Source organism: Ursus americanus, chromosome X (assembly GCF_024610735.1).
Source record: "Ursus americanus isolate L20-20 chromosome X, mUrsAme1.1.p, whole genome shotgun sequence".
NCBI classification, from domain to species: Eukaryota; Metazoa; Chordata; class Mammalia; order Carnivora; family Ursidae; genus Ursus; species Ursus americanus.
The window spans coordinates 16,495,776-16,513,108 of NC_142164.1; positions in this window are offsets into that span (position 1 = coordinate 16,495,776).

Here is a 17,333-nt window from a genome sequence, read left to right on the forward strand (position 1 = left end):
TATGTGGCTATGCCCCCACTTGCTCTGCTTTACCATGTTCATCACTGGGAGGAAACCCACCTTCAGTGGAAGAGAATGAGAAAGACATGCACACAGAAACACAGGAGAGACAGAGAGAAAGAGAGAGAAAGGACATTGCTTGAGTCCCTGGACCCAGGTCTGGAGCACATATTGTCCCTTAAAAAAAAAAAAAGCTGGTTTCATTTATTCATTCAACAAGTACTTCCTGAGTGCCACCTTGGTACCGGGCACTATTCTAGGGTCTGGAACTAGAGCAGTAAACAGGAGACAAAGACCCTGCTCCCATGGACTTAACATTGTAGGTTGAGTTGTGCTTCTGTCATTTGCAACTGAAAACAATGCTGCTGCCAGATCAAGGAAGAATTTACAAGCTAGGATAAGGATCAGAGAGAGAGAGTCTATACTATAAACAAGGGAAAGTCTGAAATTTCTGGAGCAGAGGAATCACGTGCTCTGTCCCAGCCTTCCGGATTTGAGGCAGACCGGGTTGGAAGCAGTGACTTTTGCAAAGGCTGGAGTGGCCAGGGCTTGGATTTGTTCCATTTTTAAAATACCTTCCTGAAGAGGATGTCATACTCGAATCAAGGCTCCCGGGATGAAACTCAACTTCGGAGGAAAAGAAAGTGCTCCCAGGAAGTGCTCCAGGCCCAGCTCCCACTGTCACCTTTGTCGGGCGGGGTCATTCACTTCAGACTTTTCCGGCCTTTTGTCCATGTGCTGCCCGGACGTCCACCTGCATGTGCAGTGCGCACGCCACTGACCAGACCAGGTCAGCTCAAGGGAAGGCCCATGGGAACTCCCATCCAGGCCGCCCTCTCCCTGCCCGGACCCACTGCACCTCTAAGGGCTATTGCAAGCGCTTCCTTCTCCAGAGGGCTTCCTTGACTGCCCCCCCTCCCCAGGGTGAACCTCCTTCGAACTCCAGCCACACCCATGTCCAAGCATTTGCTCATAGTAGCTGTGGATTTTTGCAGGCGTGTCTCCTGCAATTCAGTAGGAAGCCGCCTGAGGGCAAGAACCGGGGCCCCCTTTCACCGCCTCCCCCGTGGAGCCTCGCCCTGGGCCTGACCCGGCAGGGCGGGTGCTCAACTCAGGCTGCAGGAGGGACCAGTTGGGGAGACAGCTCAGGGATAAATGGTGATCTGAAGTCCTTTTCCTGGGACAGTCCTGGTTTAGGCCAGTTTTATTGTCATAATCGTTAGTAGAATCCTCTTTCACTCTCAGAAGTGCCTTATGATAAAGTAGACTGTCACCTGCTTATTGGGGGAGTCCCAGAGGGACTGTCCTCTCCTCACAACCAAGGTGGAGTGGCTCCCGATATAGGACAAAATATTTATCAAGTCCAAACAGCATCCTATGGCAATTCCGTGCTCTGTCACTTGGAACTGAGCATGCTCCTTGCGGAGCTCTGGAAGGTCCCGCCCGCCCGGGTCCTGCCCCGGCTCCCACGCACCGCCGGGCACACGAAGCGTGAAAGCCCCAGCACAGCCGGTCGCAGGATCCCGGTGTTGCCCCCACTGCCGTCATGCCCCAGGCGTGGAAAACAGCACCGTGACGCCCACAGAGACTGGAGAGGCACGCGGGCTGGTGCAGGAGCAGAAGGAATTCAAAGGCAGTCGTGAGTGAGTCGGAAGCCCAACAGATGGGCTACCTGTGTCCCCAGAGTCCCGGCCGCAGCCAGCTGCTGCGCTGGCAAGCTCCCGGTGCCCAGGACGCTCATGGTCTGCGGAGCAGAGCGCCCGTCTCCAGAAGCCCCCCCCCCCCCGGGCGGGTGAACGCCGGCTGCAGATTCCCCGACACTCCTCCCCCTGGGATGTGGGGTCTGTGTCCCCTCCCCTCCAGTCTGGGCTGGCCTCAGTGACCTACTGCCCAGTGCGGCAGACGTGGCCTCGCAGCTTGTGGCTGGGCCTCTCAGAGCCCTGAGCTTTCGCGCGGAAGTCCAGCCACGCTGAGGACCTTGTGCTGGAGAAGCCACGTGGAGAGATGCCACGGAAAAGCCCCCGAGATTTCACGAAGGGGGGAAAGAGAGGCCCGGGCAGCCCCTTACGATGCCAAACCCCCCGCGATCAGGTCATCCCTGCTGAGTCCTCGGATTTCACGAGACGTCCCGGCCCACCCACAGATTCCTGAGCCAAAGAAATGATTGTGGTTGTTTGAAGGGCCGAAGTTTTGGGGTGGTTTGTTACACAGCGGTTGATAAGCAGGACTGGCCCCGTTGCCAGTGCCGGTTTATGACTTCGCATAACATCAGCCCGCTGTGCTAGTTAAGCTCTGCGACGCAGAGGGAAGCAGGGGAAGGACAGAGCATGTGGAGGGAACAGAGAATCCGGAACTGCGGTGCTCCGAGGTCAGAGAGCACGACCACCACGAGCGGTAGGTTAGACAGGGAAGGCGACAACTTTCAGACATCTCTAGCGCTCTGTGTTTATTTTTTTACTTTCTATTTATGGCAAGTGAAAATGGGTTTTGTTTACCATAGCGAAATGAAATTATACTTAAAAATAAATTTATGTCACACTCATGAAGATGGCTACTAAGGAAAAAAAAAACAGAAAAGAATAAGTGTTGGCCAGGAGATGGAGAAATTGGAACCCTTGTGCTTTTCTTAAATGGTGCAGCTGCTGTGGATCATAGCGTGGCAGGTCCTCAAAAATTAAACACAGAAGGAGTGTCGGATCCAGCGCTCCCACTTCTGAGTCTCTACACAAAAACACGGGAAGCAGATTCAAACGGGTGTTTGTGCACCGGTGTTCACAGCAGCATCGTTCGAGGTAGCCACAACGTAGAAACAAGCCCGGTGTCCACGGACGGATGAATGCATGCAGAAAATACCGTAGGATTCAGCTTAGGTGAGTGACCGCGCCTCCATGAGCACAGCAGCGCCCCACACTGGTGAGCTGGGACCCGCCACGGGCGCCCAGGGTTCCTGCCTCCCCAAGCATGCAGCGAGCAGGTGTGCAGGGCCCATGACCCCCGGGAGCCCCCTCCCAGGGACCACCTGCCATATTTCGCAGGCCTGGTGGGTGGGTGGAGTCTGTTGGAGAAGATCCAGGCCTCCCGACTGCTCCAGCTCATTCTGAGCCCCCACTCCCACCCCCATCACCGCCCCCACCACCCCAATGTCGACTCTGCCTGTGACCAACCCGCGGGACACAAACCTCAGTGCCTCAGACCAGTGATGACGTGCACATGTGGACGGGGGCCTGGCATGGGGTGTCTTGGCCCAAGTGAATTCAGGAAGGCATCGGTACGGGGGTGTGAATTATAGAAGATCTGTTCTTGGTAACACTTAACACAGCTGAGGATGGGAGTTATTGACTAAGGCAAAAGCAGAACAATTCATGAAAAGTCTAAATGAGTAGGGGCGCCTGGGTAGCGCAGTCCTTAAGCGTCTGCCTTCGGCTCAGGGCGTGATCCTGGCGCTCCGGGATCGAGTCCCACATCAGGCTCCTCTGCTGGGAGCCTGCTTCTTCCTCTTCCACTCCCCCTCGTGTTCCTTCTCTCGCTGGCTGTCTCTCTCTGTCAAATAAATAAATAAAATCTTTAAAAATTAAAAAAAAAAAAGAAAAGTCTAAATGAGTAAGTCCAGCCCCCTCACCCCTAGCGTCCTTTCCCCGGAGTGCCCAGTATGCTGGCCACCTGGCATACGTCCGCCAGTCTGGAGAATGGATTTTACTCCATGTGGTGGACTCTTCTAGCACGTCTTGTCCCTGCCTGTGGGCCACGTCTGATTTCAGCCACATCCATGCACCGTTTTGTACAAGATCAGGTGGCGCCTTTGGGAGGTGATTAGGTCCTGAGGGTGGAGCCCTCATGAATGGGAGTAGTGCCCTTACGAAAGAGGCTCCAGAAAGTTCTCTTGCCTCCTCTACCATGGGAGAACGCATCAAAAAGATGGCTGTCCATGAACAGGAAGCCAGTCCTCACCAGACACCAGACTGCTGGTGCCATGACCCTGGACTTCCCAGCCTCCAGGACTGTGAGAAAGAAACGTCTGTGTGAACACACCACTCCATGTGTGGGATTTTGTTACAGCAGCCCCGATGGACTAAGACATTGAAGGTGCCTACCTGGCTCACTTAAAAAAATTTTTTTTAAATTTTTATTTATGCATTTGAGGGAGAGATAGCCAGAGAGAGAGAGAGCACAGAGGGAGAGGGAGAGGGAGAAGCAGACTCCCAGCCAAGCAGGGAGCCCGATGCAGGGCTCCGTCCCAGGACCCTGAGATCACAACCTGAGCTGAAGGCAGACGCTTCACCGACTGAGCCACCCAGGCGCCCCTGGCTCACTTGAAGTGTGGTCAATTATCACCCCAGGATTAACTCTCCACCGATGAGGAGATGGGAGCCGGTGTTTAAATGCTGTAGCTTCCTGTTCTCCGTGGTCAATTCCGGGAGGCCTCTGAGGGCTTTTAAGGAGGTGCTGGGGGGAATGAGACCCATGTTTCCCACAGGGGTGACCTCAGGCGTGCACGTTTATATTGGCTTTCTCTCTTTCCCTGTGTCACTCTCTCAGCTCCTTCACTCCAAACTCCTGAGACCAACTCCTAAATAAATTGTCTGCTCTCAAATCCTTTTCTCAGCCTCCACTTTTCCGAAAACCCAAATTAAGATGCTCTCCATTTGGAGATGCCATAATGAAATGTCTGTGTCCTGGTCCAGGCATTCTAGAATGAAGCCAGTGGACAGGCCTGATCCGTGCGGCAGAGCTTCTGGTCAACATGTTCATATCTCATCCCTAAATATGGATCAGGGTCCAGAGCCGGGACTAGAATAGATGCCCAGAGCGCCCAATTTAAGGAGGAGCTCTTGCTCATGTGCTGACCCTGCATTTGCACGAGCCTGAGAAGGGAGTGCCTCCCTAAAGTTTGCACCCTCGGTGTCCTGTTTGTCTCACCAGGACCTGGCTGTGGCCAAGACACTAGTAAAAAGCCTCTAAGATTAAAGCAGACAAATAGGAAAAAGAAACTCAAATAAAAAGGACATCATGGACACAGCAGAAAACAACTTTTAAAAATCCATAATGTCCTCGGAGACGTAATTCATCAAGAAGGAGCATGTAGAGAACAGGAAAGAGCTCTTGCAAATTAAAAGTTTAGGACAGCTCTCAGAGAGTAAAACAAAAAGGCAAAGAGGGGGGAAATAGGGCCGAAAAGAAAAAGGACATTAGAGAGTTGTTCCAGGAGACAAATTGTAGACATTCGAGAAAGAGAGCAGGGGTGGGGGGAAGGTGGAGAGGAGATTATTGAAGAAATAATACATGAAAATACATAGAGCTGAAGGACAGGGGTTTCCGGTTTGGAAGAATACAGTGTGCCCAGCATAGTTGAGTGAAAAGAGCCCAAATCAAGGCACTTCATCATGAAAATTTCAAACACAAGGATAAAGAGAAGATTTAAAACCTTCCAAGAAAAAAAAATAGGTTAGCTAAAAAGGATCAGAAATTAGAATGGCTTTGGATTTTTCAAGAGAAATACCAGCAGCTAGAAGACAAGAAAGCAATGCCTTCAATATGAAAATTATTATCCAACTAGAATTCCAAGTCCAGCCAAACCAACAATTATGAGAATAGAAGTTTCAAACATGCAAGGCCTCGAAAAATTAATTCGTTTTTTAAAGATTTAATGTATTTACTTTAAAAAAAAAGGGGGGTAGGAGCAGAGGGAGAGGGACAAGCAGACTTCGCACTGAGCAAAGAGCCCAACACCAGGCTCGATCTCAGGATCCTGAGATCATGACCTGAGCCGAAACCAAGAGTCTGACACTTAACCGACTGGGCCACCCAGGCGCCCCCTCAAAAAAATAATTAAATGTATGCCACCAAGACAAAGAAGAGAGACTTCAGCTTCTGTAAATGGCAGACTCGGTAATGTGGACCAACACTCCCGCTGGAGACATCAGAGAAGGTAGACAAAATAATTTTAGTGAGAGAGTAGTGAGCCGAGATCCGGGAGAGGGCAAGAACCCAGGGAGATGAGAACAGCTCTTCGGGTCACTTTGGCTCAGAGAGACTTTTCCAATCAGGAAGAAGCAGCTGAGAGATCAAGTGCTTCTGGTGGCCTCCCAGGGACAGCGAACACAAGTCAGAGTCCAGGGTCAGGCCCAAGTAACCTTGGACTGATATCCTGAAAAGCTGTACCCTAGCAGTAAGAAGGAATGGGAGGCAAATCGTATCTCACACGCCTTGCAACCTGTCTTCCATCCATCGGTGTAACCCAGAAAAATCTCACACCCCAAAACCAGGTTGAGTTTACTTCAAATAGCCAGGAGCCCCAGGCACCTACAGAAAACAAATCAAAGGCTTCTTTGGAGGAACAACAATATCTTTGGCTTCAGATGATTTCTTTAACCTAAAATCGAATGTCCAACACAAAGACACATAAAAATTTAAGACACTACAAGCGAGAGCCAGTGGAAAATCACAGCGAATAGAAATAAATGCAGAAGAGTTTCAAGTACCAGAATTTGCGGGCATGATCGTAAAACAACGATGCATGTTTTGTTCAAGAAGAAAATGCCAAGCTTTCCGAATGTGGCGGGAATCTGAAAACTGTAAAATGAGACGTAGATTAAAAATGAAAGAAACCAAAGCATGAGACTAAACCAGTTCAGACAGAGATAGGGGGTCCATCAAACAGGGGCCACAGCACAGAGGTACAAAGGGAATCCCCGAGGTGACGGGAGGAGGGTGCCAGCGCGACAGCCGAGCGTGAAACCTTGAGAGCTCCAAATTCAGATGCGAGCAGGGCACGGCAGGCCTCCAGAAGGTTGTTTTCCAAGAGGAAAAAAAGTGAAACTGACGGGTTATCAACTGGGCTGAAAGCTGTTTTACAAAGTGATTGGATATTATGAGAGCACTTAGCCAAGGATTTGAAGAAATGAGACAGAGAGAGAGAGAGAGAGGGGCCGAGGTGGGGGGGCAGTCCATAGAAAATACTTAAAGTTGTCAAATCAGGAAAGAGCAGCAGCCCAGGATTTTATTTGCTCATAAATCTAATTTCTCACATAATCTCTTCTTTGGCCTGTGGATTATTTAGAAGTGTGCTGATTTACTAAAATTGGAGCATTTCCTGCCCTCTTTGGGGTTCATAAAATATGTCTTTGTGATACACGCTATGTCTTCTTAGCTGTACCTCTTGTCGCTATTTTCCGTGGCCGCTCTAGGTTAACAAGACGCATCTTCACTTAGTGTCTTTAGAGTCAGACTTCGCGCCTGAAACATCAAACTGCCAACTTTCCCTTCCCCGTTTACGTGTGGCGCTTCACGGATCTGCTAACCTTCCAACACAAGAGTTACTTCCATGTGCCCGCCCTCCCATTCCTGGTGCCACTCTGTCGTATCTTGCACTTCCACAACCGTTGTAAACCCCAGTGTAGAGTTTTGTTCTTTCCGTTAGAGAGCGGTTTGCCTCTTAAGTCAGCTACAGTAAGAAAGCAGAGTGTCTTCTGTTTACTCACTGACTTGCTATTCCCAGTGTTCATTCCTTCTCGTACGTCTGGGTTTCCTTCCGGAGCCATTGCTCTTAATGGTTTCTTTTTTAAAGATTTTTATTTATGTATGTATTTATTTGTCAGAGAGAGAGAGAGAGACCACACAAACAGGGGGAGCAGCAGGCAGAGGGAGAAGCAGACTCCCCACTGAGCAAGGAGCCTGATGCGGGACTTGATCCCAGGACCTTGGGATCATGACCTGAGCCAAAGGCAGACACCTAACCGACTGAGCCACCCAGGCGCCCCCCTTTAATGGTTTCTTGTAATGAAGGTCTGCTGGTGACACATTTTCTCCCCTTTGGTTTATCTGAAATCCTGTCACTCATTTGCGAAGGATCGTTTTGGGTGGATCTTGGTCTTCGTGGTCACGATCTCGGGGTGGTGAGATGGGGCTCTTCGTTGGGCTCTGCGCTTAGCAGGGAGTCTGCTTGAGATTTTCTCGCTCCCTCTCTCTCTGGCCCTCCTCCCCACCCCCATCTCTCTCTCTCTCTGCCTAAAATAAAATAAATGAATCTTTTTTTTTAAAGAATCGCCATTTACTGACTACCTACCCCGTGTTATTGGAAGTGGACCCTCAGTGGAAAGTGAGGTTCAGAGAGGCTGAGAGGAAGTGAGGGTGAGCATAGGAAGCTAAATCTGTCAGTAGACACATGTTGGTCTTCTCATGCAGTAGCCTGGAAATGTGTATGACACACAAAGCTAAGCAAAAAAACAAAACAAAACAAAAACTCATGGTCATATAAAATGTGATTACAATTAGGATAAAAAACACCGCACTTCTGATCGCATTCGGATGATTTACTTCCTAGTTTTCTGTATTTCCCACATTTTAAAAAATCAGCATTAGGGGCGCCTGGGTGGCACAGCAGTTAAGCGTCTGCCTTCGGCTCAGGGCGTGATCCCGGTGTTATGGGATCGAGCCCCACATCGGGCTCCTCCACTATGAGCCTGCTTCTTCCTCTCCCACTCCCCCTGCTTGTGTTCCTTCTCTCGCTGGCTGTCTCTATCTCTGTCAAATAAATAAAAAAATCTTTAAAAAAAAAATCAGCATTAAAAACTATAAGAGCACACATCGAGCCTTTCTTCTTGATATAATCAGAATGATTGAAAAAGAATGATTGAAAAGAGGGGGGGAAATGAGAGAGCATAAGCTTCCTTTTTAAAATTACTCCCTTTCTCTGTTTCAGCTGCAAAAAAACTAGTTTCATTTTTTCTGATGATATACATTTAGATATATACATAAAAGTTCAAGAACCAAACAAACAACCTGATTAAAAAATGGGCAAAGGAGTTGAATAGACAAGTCTTCAAAGAAGATATACATTTAAATAGCCAATAAGCACAGGAAAAGAGGCCCAGCATCACTAATCATTAGAGAAATGCAAATCAAAACCACGACGAGAGACCATTTCATACCCATCCGGATGGCCATTAACAAGAAAACAGGGGGCACCTGGCTGGCGCAGTCCATAGAGCCCGCGACTGTTGATCTCAGGGTTGTGAGTTTGAGCCCCATGCTGGTGATAGAGTTTACTTTAAAAAAAATTAAAATCTTAAAAAACAAAGAAAACAGACAATAGCAAGTGTTGGTGAGGATGTGGAGAGAATGGAACCCTTGTGCTTTGCTGGTGGGCATGAAAAATGGTGTAGTCACTGTGGAAAACAGCATGGCAGTTCTTCAAAAAAATTAAATGTTGAATTATCATATGATCCAGCAATTTCACTTCTGAATAGATACCCAAGATAATTGAAAGCAGACTCAAATAGATATTCATATGACCTTGTTCACAGCAGCCTGATTCACAGTAGCCAAAATGTGGAAGTGACCCAAGTGTATTAATTTGCTAGGGCTGCCATAACAAGACTACGGATTGGGTGGCTTAAACAAGAGAAATTTATTTCCTTACAGTTGTGGAGGCTGGAAGTCCAAGACCAAGGCGTCAGCAGGGTTGATTTCTCCTGAGACTTCTCTCGGTGGCTCAAAGATGGCTGCCTTCTTATTGTGTCCTCACATGGCCTTTTCACACATCCTTGGTGTTGCTTCCTTTTCTTATAAGGACACCAGTCCTATTGGGCTAGGGCCCCACCCTTATGGCCTCACTTAACCTTAATTACCTCTTCAAAGTCCTATCTCAACTACAGTCACATTGGCGGTTTGAGCTTCAACATGAATTGCGGGGGGGCACAATTCAGTCCCTAGCACCAAGTGTTCATCGGTGGATGAATGGATAAAAGGAAATGTCATAGACACATGAAATTCTGACACACGTGACAACACGGGTGAATCTTGCAGACATTACGTGAAGTGAAATGTCGGTCACAAGGGGACAAACATTGTATGATTCCACTTCCATTTAAGTTCCTAGAGTAGTCACATGTGTAGAGACAGAAAGTAGAGTGGTGGTTGCCAGGGGCTGAGGACGGGGAAGAGGACTGGAGAATGATTACTTGGAATCGACTAAGCGTCGATTTTGGAAGATGGCAAAATTCTAGAGACAGATCATGGTGGTTGTTGCACAGCAATGCGAATGTGCTTAAATCCACTGAATTGTATACTTAAAAATGTTTAAAATGGTAAACATTATGTTATGTATATGTTAGCACACCAGAAGCACAAGACCACCCCCCCACCCGGAGATGATAATCATTAACATTTGGGGAACTCAACTTTTCATGCCTCTTTTTCTACGCTTACATTCACACATATCACGTGTTGTTGTTGTTGTTTTCATTTTCGTCCTTGTAGAAGTCCTACTGATTTTAGGATAGGTTTATTAGATTTCAAGTGTCTAGAGAATATTTCAAATATAAGGTGTAGAGAATCAGGTGTTCCCACCTGTGTACCCACCACTCAGCCTTGACAAATTTTAACATTTCCCACGCTTGCTTGCGATCTTTCATAAAAGTCTTTTTGATGAGGTGATATTTAGGACCTACAATATTATATAGGGAATGTGCCCGTAAAATAAAAAAGCGTACTTGATAGACCGGTGACGGGTAGTAAGGAGGGCACGTATTGCATGGTGCACTGGGTGTTATACGCAACTAATGAATCATTGAACTTTACATCAAAAAATAAAATAAAAATAAAAAATTTTAAAAAATGCATACTTGAGAACCCACAACACCCAACCTCAGCATTAGGCCCTTAAGGGTACCTTTGAATCTATCTGTGTTCCTCCCCCTCTCATCCCACCTCTTCCTACCTGCACCTCCCTCCCCCAAGAAACACGATCCTGACTTCTGGGTTTATTATTCCCTCGTTTAAAGAACTTGTCACTTAGATATATAGCTCTATTCTGGCCACCTTTTGCTGCCTAAGAAACTACCTCTAAACTTAATGACTTAAAGCATCAACCATTTAATTACATCTCATGATTTTATGGGTCAGGAATTCAGGCAGGGTTCAGGGGGGTGATTCTTTTATTTCTCATAGCAGATGGGCTGGTCTGGAAGGTTCCGTGCAGGCTCCACTCAAGTCTGGAGGCTTGGTGGGGCTGGGTAGAAGACTGAGTTCAGCTGGGGCTGTTTATTGGGAGCTTCTAGAACGACCAACTCCGAGTAGTCGAATTTCTCATATGGTAGCTCGGGACTTCCAGAGTGTCCCAAGAGAGCCAAACAAGGCTAGAAGGCCTCTTGCGACTTAGCCTAAACTAAAACGTTACTTCCACTGCGGTCAATTGTCAAGCAACCCTTAAAGGCCAGCCAGGATTCCAGGGGAGGGGACCTCGTAATGGGAAGATTAGAAAAGAATTTTTGGCCATCTCTAATCTTTCACAGCCCCTGGATAATATATTTTTTAGTACTCGTAATGCCAGATGGTGGCAGGGGCCCTGTACATGCTGAGCATTCCACAGCAAATGTCACCTTCTCAATTAGGCTTATCCCGGTAACCTGTTTTTCTTCCTTTTTTTTTTTAAAGATTTTATTTGTAAGTGATCGCTACACCCAACGTGGGGCTCAAACTCACCACCCCGAGATCATATGCCTCGCCGACTGAGCCAGCCAGGCACCCCATTTTCTTTCTTTCTTTCTTTTTTTAAATTTATTTGAGAGACAGAGAGAGCACGAGCAGGGGGAGCAGCAGGCAGAGGCAGAGGGAGAAGCAGACTCCCCGCTGAGCAGGGAGCCCCACCCGGGACTCCGTCCCAGGACCCTGGGCTCATGACCCTGAGCTGAAGGCAGACGCTTAACGACTGAGCCACCCAGGCGTCCCAGGCACCCCATTTTCTTAAAAACAACTTATCCTGGAAAATTTCAAACATATATAAAAGGGCAGAATAGTACCCGAACTCTGCATACACCATCTCCCAGCTTCAGTGATCACCAGCCCATGACCTATTTCCCCTGACTCCTGTATTTTTTTGAAACAAATCCCAGACATCAAGTCGTTTTCATCTGTAAATAATTTAGTCTGCATTTTCTAAAAGATAGAACTCTTTTTTTTAAAAGCGTAACCACAATATATAATTCCACATTTTAAAAACCACAATAATTCCTCGGTACCAATGTATATTCGAATCAGGGTTCACATTTCCAACTGTTTCATGTCATAAACGTATATTTTAAAGTTGACTTGGACTGGGATCGAAAGGAAGTCCGTACATTGCTCCTGGTTGAGATTTCTTTCGGTCTCTCTTCCTCTATCGGTTTCTTCCTTCCTGTTCCTCCTTGCAATTTATTTGTTGAAGAAACTAGGTTGTTTGCCCGATAGATAAACAGTTGATAGCATCTTAGACTCAATGAAAACCAGGAATATTTTTGGTTTATCCAACTTCACATTTTTTCCACGTTCCCCATTTTTCACTTACCAAGCTCAAGACCCCACTTTCTTGGCACCTGAGAGCAGAGAGGTTGCTGGTTGCTCCCCTAGCATCAAGTCCCGGCTCCATCCTCTTCACCAAGTTCCGTGTTTGTGGTCTGTGTCCCAAGGGAAAGGGACTCTCATCTTAGCTCCAGAAGTGGGCCTGATGGGGCAGAGGGCAAGGCCACCCCCCATTGCCAGTGACTGGCTACAAAATGGACGTTTGGCCAGGGAGACACCAGGAGGGATTTTTCACCACTTCTAGAAGCAAGTTGACACAGAAGGCCGTTCTCAGCGAAGCTTGCCCCCCGACGACTCCTGGCGGCCCTCACCGGACCACAGGAGGAGTGGCCTTAGCGTGAAGCTGGTCCAGGGCAGGCACATGGGAGCCTGGCATCGTTGTGGAGTGGGGGATCACACCCAGCGGGCTGGGGCTCCCCCTGGGCTCCCCAGTGCTATAGCCAGTGCCCTTTACTGCATAAGCCAGTGTGAGCGGGGCCATCTGACGGGAAGCCTAGATCATCCTAACAGATACGGAAGCCCTTCGAATGACCCCAGTCGACTCCGCTTTCTCTCTTATCGCTCCCCTCGACATCCCCTCTGCCACGGCCGAAATAGACTCCTCACCATTTCCCACACTACCCTGTGATTTATTTTTAACCCATGCCTCTGCCCAGGCAGAACGTTTTCCCCAGCCTTCCTTCCTCTCTGTCTGCCTATCCAAACCTTTCCCGTTCTCCAAAGTCGTATTTTATTTATTTTTTTTAATTTTTTAAGATTTTATTTATTTGAGAGAGAGAGAGTACGCACAAGGCGGGGAGGGGCAGTGGGAGAGGGAGAAGCAGACTCCCCGCTGAGCAAGGAGCCCGATGTGGGACTTGATCCCAGGACCCCGGGATCATGACCTGAGCCGAAGGCAGACGCTTCACCGACTGAGCCACCCAGGCGTCCCCTCCAAAGTCATATTTTAAACGCTGCTTCTCCCTGAAGCTTCTTTCAGAAGGCCCCCCTGCCGCCCCCTCCTCATTCTGAGTTTTCTTTGGATTCCCATTACGTTAGGTGTGCCCTCTCCTTCAGCACTGAACCGAGCCTTGCCCCCTCTCCTCTCCTAGACCTTGAGCCCTTCGAGGACACGGACCGTTCACATTCCGCGCTATCCCTGAAATGCCTAGCACACAGCCCGAGACACAGGAAGGCCCCATCGTGCCAAATGTGGCTGCTCCTTGAACCTGTGCTCCCAGACAAGCGTTTTCTATGAAGCCTCAGTGACCTCTTACAGAAAATGCTGTTGCCACATTTACAAGTAAGACGTGTCAACACATTTTGAAAGTGGGGAGGGTGGAATCGAGTGAGGGCAATGTCTTCCGTCGGGTCCCAAGCAAAGGCCAGGCGGCCCCTCGTGGCCCTTGTCTAACCAGGCCTGAGCAGAACAAGGCTTCCAACAGGTCACAGAACGTTTTCAGGAAGGTGACTTCAGACTTGCCGAGCGTCAGGGAGACTAAGAATGAGGAGGCACCGGACAATTTTAAGAAGAAGGTGGTACCAATGTTGGTCCTGGAGTCAGACCCCAGTTGGAAGTACTGGTTATGTCTCAGGATGTCACCTTGGACAACGTCCTTACATCTGTGGGGCTCGATCCCCTCACTGAAGAAAAAGGCGGGGCTACTAGTACCTACCTCGAGGGGCTGTCGTGAACAGGAAAGCGGCGATGCGTGCCAAGTGCCTACCTGTAGTCTGGGCTCGGCACAGACAGGTGGCCAGGAGCGAGCAGGAAGGGGATGATTGTGGAGTGGGTGCGAGAAGGAGTGGAAAGCGGGGGTCATGGGAACAGGACAGCAGGGAGGGGGAGGGGACAGGATACCTCCGAGCAGACCTTTTCGTATTGCTCTATTATGTTCCACCATAATAATCAATTACAACTAGGATACGAGAGCCTAAATAAAATACACTAACAAGGAAATCCAACGGCGCGACCGGCGAATACCACGGGGAGGGAGAGGAAAGTAATTCTGCAAAACAGTATTTCGACGGGCTACCGTAAGGCTTACGACAAAAAGATCGGCCCAGAGACACTGGGCTCTAGTTAGGCAGACCTGTCACGGGCACCCTAAGTCCTTTATGGTACGAGGGTTCAACAAGGAAGTGAATGGAGCCAGATTCTCAAAGTGGGTGAGAGCAGCCCCCAGCGTGAACGCTTTCTCTTCCTGCGTATACAGGTGCGGAAATAGACACGGACGTGCGTGCACGCGTGCGGGTGCACGCGCTCCCTCTTCTGGCTCCGGCCACCGGGAGCCCCTGGAAGCAAGGGCACCCCGACAGTGATGAGGGCAGCCAGCTGCCGCATCCTGGTTCCTAATACCGGTCCTCAAAACAAAGCAGGGCTCCTGGAAGGGCCGGCTCCTTCGGGCCCAGGGCAGGGATAGGACAGGGTGAAGCCGTCGGGTCTTGGGGAGCCAGGAGATAGGGAAGCACTTGAGACGAGGACACGGGGGCCAGCGGGCAGATGCGGGAGGAGCGCAGCACAGGGAGCCATGGGCAGGAGAACTGACCTGCTTCATGCGCAGAGCTTTCCCGACGAAGGCAAGAGGGGGAATCATGTCAGGAAGGGAGGTCCTACTGTAAAGCTACTGAGTTTGAAAGTGGCTTCAGTCATGAATCATAATGAGGAGGCTCATTGCGAAGTACACCCATGCTGTGTAAAGAGAAAACTTGAAAGAATTTGGCAGTTTTTATCAGTAATGCTTGAAGTTACAAATAATAATGAAAAACCATTAAAAAATCATTACTCTTTCAAGTGGTTTGAAGGATCTATAAAATTCACATTTAAAAATGGCAAAGAGCACACGCACAATCCTTCATGCCAGAGAGTTGTTTTGTCTGAAGCTGCCCGCGGGATTGTAAAATAAGCCAGCAGAAAAATTCAGAGATCACATTGAAGGAACCCCATAATTGTCTCTGAAAATGGTTCCAGTGCTGGAGGAAGGCAGTGTGCATTCTTAAAGATCAGCTGTGACCTCAAAAAGCTGTTTAATGCACAAGTCATTTGGAATTATTCCCTTCAACGAGCTTAATATTTTTCTCTGTGCCCTCAGTGTATTAGTTTGCACAGAAGAGCTGGGCACTGAAGGTTAAGTGGTAATGGACTCAGAGGGCAGGTTCTGGAATAAGACTGCCTGGGTTCAAAGTCCTCATCTGCCATGTCTAGCTGTGGGATCCCGGGCACATTGCACAACCTCTCTGGGCCTGCATTTCTTTATTTGCAAAATCGGGATGAGTAAAAATCATCTACCTCCCAGGGGTATCGCAAAGATTTAACAGTGCATATGGTAATAATCCAATAAATGTTAGCTGGTATTTACAAGAAATAAAATTCTGTTGGTGTGTTTTGTTGTTGGTTTTGCTCACCCTGAGAAAACATTTTGCTTCTAATTCTAGGTAATTCTGATGTCATTTTAAATGTTTTATTTGCTTTCTAACTTCCCATCATTTACCCAACAAATCCTTCTTGCGCACTGTAGTCTGCCAGGCCCTCAGCCAGGCGTGGGGACGTAGCAGGGAAGAGGGGCCAGGTCCTGCCGGCGCGGGGCTGGGGGTCTAGGAGGGAAGCCAGGCAAGAAACAGGGAAACAAAGGATCCATTGGGCAGGTGCTTATAAGGGAACGGCTCTGCCACGGATATCATCACCGCAGAGGCCGCGTAAACGGAGTCGACTGCCATTTGACCCAGGTCTCAGACACCCCGTGACCCTGCCAGGAACAAGGAGAGGCGAGCAGCCGTGTGAGAAGCTGTCGCAAGGCTGTCTGTCGTCCCTCTCCTTGTCTCACGGGGTCTGCCACGAGGCAGGTTCGCAGCCGCCTCCCCAGCTGGGGCTGAGCCGTGGGACCTTTGACCTCACCTCCCGGATTAGCCTACAGCTGCAGGCCCTACGGTCACTTAGCTGGAGTAGGGGGTGACAGGACGACTGCACTAGTGTCCTCCGTCCTCCCTGGTTTGCTGTCATCCCGTGGGCCTGGGGGTGCGAGAAGCTGGACGAGGAAACGGAAACAGGTCACGTCACGGAGGGCGACTTTGAGGCTGTTGGAGGAGATCAGGGAAGGGTTCACTGGGGTGATCCATGAGCCAGCCTGGCTGACCTGGGGAACTGAGTGACAGGCAGAAGGAACAGTAGGGACGGAGGCCCTGAGGTAAGGGGGGGGGGCGGACTGGCCGGTCTGAGGAACTAAAAGAAGAGCAGTGTGGCTGAAGTGAAGTGAGCAAGGACAGAGGACGGAGGTGGCTGGGAGTGAATTCAGGGAGCTCGACACGCGACTCGATCCCAGGACCCTGAGATCATGACCTGAGCCGAAGGCAGACGCTTCACCGACTGAGCCACCCAGGCACCCCTGATTTCTATTTTTAAAAGATTATCATCCAAAAAAAGCAAGCAGACACCAAGAGTAAGAAAAGAGGGGCCCACCTACAGCGCGGGGACGGGGGGACGGGGGACAAGGATGGGAACTGGGGATGTGACTGAATCATCCGGGGGAGAAACGGCAGCCAATCTGTCCCTGGCAGCCTCCCCTCCGCTAACCCGCCAACGGAACCTCCGAGACGGTCTCTCCTGTGACATGTGCCGTTAAGTAAAAGTAACCGTATATAAAGCACTCGGCGCCACGTGGGACACCCAGGAGTCAGCCGTAACCCAGACCGTGCTGGTTTGACTCCCGAAGCCCCTGCGCCTACTTTCGGGACTGCTCCTGGAGGTTCTCAGGCCTTTAAAACTGCAAATAAAATCGTAATCACGACTCCCTACGTAAGAGCCCTCAGGGGCCACCCCCTGCAGAGTGCAGGACACCCCGGCTCCTCGCCCCAGCCCAGCAGACCGCCCAGGGTCTGGCCCGGGCCGTCCTCCCCAGTCTCAGGCCCCACCCCGCTCTTTCCTCCCTCCCTCCTGCCCTCCCTCCCTCTCTCTCTCTCACACACACAAACACACACACACCCACACCCACAAGAAGACCAGGAACCTTGCCTGTCTTCCC